This window comes from Scyliorhinus torazame, chromosome 16 (genome assembly GCF_047496885.1).
Source record: "Scyliorhinus torazame isolate Kashiwa2021f chromosome 16, sScyTor2.1, whole genome shotgun sequence".
Lineage (NCBI taxonomy): Eukaryota > Metazoa > Chordata > Chondrichthyes > Carcharhiniformes > Scyliorhinidae > Scyliorhinus > Scyliorhinus torazame.
Window position 1 is genome coordinate 40,213,786 of NC_092722.1, and position 3,742 is coordinate 40,217,527.

Here is a 3,742-nt window from a genome sequence, read left to right on the forward strand (position 1 = left end):
GGATTGTTATCTTGGGGGGGGGGATTGTTATCTGGGGGGGGATTGTTATCTGGGGGGAAGGGGGAGGTATTGTTCCCGGTTGGGGGGGGGGGGGGGGGAGAGGAGTTTGTTCTCTGGTGGGTGGGGGGGAGGTTGTTCCCTGGTGGAGGGGGGTTGTTCCCTGATTTGGGGGGGGGGGTTGTTCCCTGGTGGGGGGGGGGGGGATTTTTCCCTGGTGGGGGGAGGATCGTTCCCTGGTGGGAGGGGGGGATCGTTCCCCGGTGGGGGGGGGGGATCATTCCCTGGTGGGGGAGGGATCGTTCCCTGGTGGGGGGGGATCGTTCCCTGGTGGGGGAGGGTTTGTTCCCTGGTGGGTGGGGGGGGGTTATTGTTCCCTGGTGGGAGGGGTGATAGTTCCCTGGTGGGGGGGGGGGATTGTTCCCTGGTGGGGGGGGGGGGATTGTTCCCTGGTTTGGGGGGGGGGGAATTGTTCCCTGGTTGGGGGGTGGGGATTGTTCCCTGGTTGGGGGGGGGGATTGTTCCCTGGTTGGGGGGGGAGGGATTGTTCCCTGGTTGGGGGGGGGATTGTTCCCTGGTGGGGGGGGGGGGGATTGTTCCCTGGTGGAAGGGCGATTGTTCCCTGCTGGGAGGGAAATTGTTCCCTGGTGGGGGGGTGGGGGGAGGGATTGTTCCCTGGGGGGGGGGGATTGTTATCTGGGGGGGGGGGGATTGTTATCTGGGGGGGGGATTGTTATCTGGGGGGAAGGGGGAGGTATTTTTCCCCGGTTGGGGGGGGGGAGAGGAGTTTGTTCCCTGGTGGGTGGGGGGGGGGGTTGTTCCCTGGTGGGGGGGGGGTTGTTCCCTGATTTGGGGGGGTGGTTGTTCCCTGGTGGGGGGGGGGGGATTTTTTGGTGGGGGAGGATCGTTCCCTGGTTGGGGGGGGGGGGGGGATCGTTCCCCGGTGGGGGGAGGGATCGTTCCCTGGTTGGCGGGGGGATCATTCCCTGGTGGGGGGGGGATCATTCCCTGGTGGGGGGGGGATCATCCCCTGGTGGGGGGGGGGGGATCATTCCCTGGTGGGGGAGGATCGTTCCCTGGTGGGGGAGGGATCGTTCCCTGGTGGGGGGGGATCGTTCCCTGGTGGGGGAGGGATTGTTCCCTGGTGGGGGGGGGGGGGGATTGTTCCCTGGTGGAAGGGCGATTGTTCCCTGCTGGGAGGGAAATTGTTCCCTGGTGGGGGGGTGGGGGGAGGGATTGTTCCCTGGGGGGGGGGGGATTGTTATCTGGGGGGGGGGATTGTTATCTGGGGGGGGGGATTGTTATCTGGGGGGAAGGGGGAGGTATTTTTCCCCGGTTGGGGGGGGGAGAGGAGTTTGTTCCCTGGGGGGGGGGGGGGTTGTTCCCCGGTGGTGGGGGGTTGTTCCCTGATTTGGGTGGGGGGGGTTGTTCCCTGGTGGGGGGGGGGGATTTTTCCCTGGTGGGGGGAGGATCGTTCCCTGGTTGGGGGGGGGGGGCGTCGTTCCCCGGTGGGGGAGGGATCGTTCCCTGGTGGGGGGGGGGGGGGGAGATCAGTCCCTTGTGGGGGGGGGGACCATTCCCTGGTGGGGGGGGGGAATCATTCCCTGGTGGGGGGGGATCGTTCCCTGGTGGGGGGAGGGATCGTTCCCTGGTGGGGGGGGGGGGGGGATCGTTCCCTGGTGCGGGAGGGATTGTTCCCTGGTGGGTGGGAGGGGGGTTATTGTTCCCTGGTGGGAGGGGTGATAGTTCCCTGGTGGGGGGGGGGGGTTTGATCCCTGGTGGGGGGGGGGGAGATTGGTAGCTGGGGGAGGGGGGATTTGTCCCTTGTGGTGGGGGGGGGGGATTGTTCCCTGGTGGGGGTGGGGGGATTGTTCCCTGGTTTGGGGGGGGGGGGGAATTGTTCCCTGGTTGGGGGGTGGGGATTGTTCCCTGGTTGGGGGGGGGGATTGTTCCCTGGTTGGGGGGGGGGGGGGATTGTTCCCTGGTTGGGGGGGGGGGGGGATTGTTCCCTGGTGGGGGAGGATTGTTCCCTGGTGGGAGGGATCGTTCCCTGGTTGGGGGGAGGGGATCGTTCCCTGGTTGGGGGGGGGGCATCGTTCCCTGGTGGGGGTGGGGGCTTCGTTCCCTGGTGGGGGGGGGGGGGGAATCGTTCCCTGGTGGGGGAGGGATCGTTCCCTGGTGGGGGGGGGGGGGGATGTTCCCTGGTGGGGGGGGGTGGGGGGGGGGATTGTTCCCTGGTTGGGTGGGGGGGGGGGAATTGTTCCCTGGTGGGGGAGGGATTGTTCCCTGGTGGGAGGGATTGTTCCGATCAGCAGTGGCGTGCCAGGGATAATAACTTTTTTAAAACAAATTTAGAGTACACAATTATTTTTTTCCCCAATTAAGGGGCAATTTAGTGTGGTCAATCCACCTAACCTGCACGTCTTTGGGTTGTGGGGGTGAGACCCACGCTTACATGGGGAGAATGTGCAAACTCCACGGAGTGTGACCCAGGGCCGGGATTCGAGCCACATGCCACCCCCTGGGATAATAACTTAGCCATTCTCTCCACTGGTGCTGAGTGACTGGTTCACTGTGTGCTTCTGTTTCGATTTTCCAATTCAGGGGCAATTTAGCGTGTTCAATCCACCTCCCCTGCACATCTTTGGGTTGTGGGGGCAAAACCCACGCAAACACGGGAGAATGTGCAAACTCCACACGGACAGTGACCCAGAGCCGGGATCGAACCTGGGATCTCGGCGCTGTGAGGCAGCAGTACTAACCACTGCGCCACCGTGCTGCCCCGCCCAGGCCCATTCTGACAGACATTTAACCCCCGCACATCACAGTAAATGAACTTGACATCAGGGTCTAGGGCGCAACCATTTCTTTTAGTTGCAGTGCAACAGTTTCCAAGTGGAAAATTGCTGAGGAAACAGCCCCTTGATAAACTTCGAAAGAGCACCATAGTTTCCCCACTGTGACAGTGCTTTCCTTTGATGGGCTTTTATTGTGTATTTTCAGCACTTGCATAGGAACGAGGAGCTGCACAGGAGAGTTACTGATTTCTTAATGGATTTGACGAGGAAAGGACAACGCTCATGTTATCTTTTCTACCGGGCTCTCGAGGACTCCAATCAGGCCCTCTACACATCTCTCCCGAGTTCAGCAACAAAGTGTAACAATTGTCTACTTAACCTCGTTGATCCTCCCTCACCCTGTCTCTTGCTGAAGAACAGGTTCCATTAAGCTGGTAACTGAGGCCTTCTTGGCCCCTCTGGGACCTTACCTCAGTAACAACTCAATGGCTGTAAAATCTTCTGAAGCGCCCGATGCTGGGGAACGGTGCTGTGTAAAATGCAAGTCATTTTCTTTACAGTTGAACTTGTTTTTTCTCCTCCTTCTTTTAGACTTGAAGCCATTTCAGCATTGCTGACGGAGGGAAGCAAGTGGTATAGGAAATTTCAGACAAGCCAGCTCCTTGCAGTCATTTTTAAAGTTGCAATGCATTTCACTCACACACACACACACGCGCACACACAGCTATATGTCCAGGAGAACCACATACAGAAATCCTGTGGGTTATCGACATCCCAAGAAAGCAGTAACACCTTTATGGGCCTGAATCTGGACAGTGGCTGCTGGTGGATTTTACTTCTTTTTTTAAAAAAAGTGCTGAATGAGGGAGTGTGTCTGAACAGCTGTTTTTCCTGCTAGCGGATTCTACTGACTAAGCTAATTTTAATTAAAAAATTGCGATAATTAA

At 59.5% G+C, this 3,742-nt stretch overlaps 1 long non-coding RNA gene across 1 annotated transcript; it reads left to right on the forward strand.

Annotated features, from left to right (window-relative positions):
• The first annotated feature begins 2,697 nt into the window (after positions 1-2,697).
• Positions 2,698-3,742, forward strand: LOC140392353 (uncharacterized). Its single transcript, XR_011935302.1, has 2 exons — positions 2,698-3,154; positions 3,387-3,742. It is a non-coding gene; the product is annotated as an uncharacterized lncRNA (long non-coding RNA).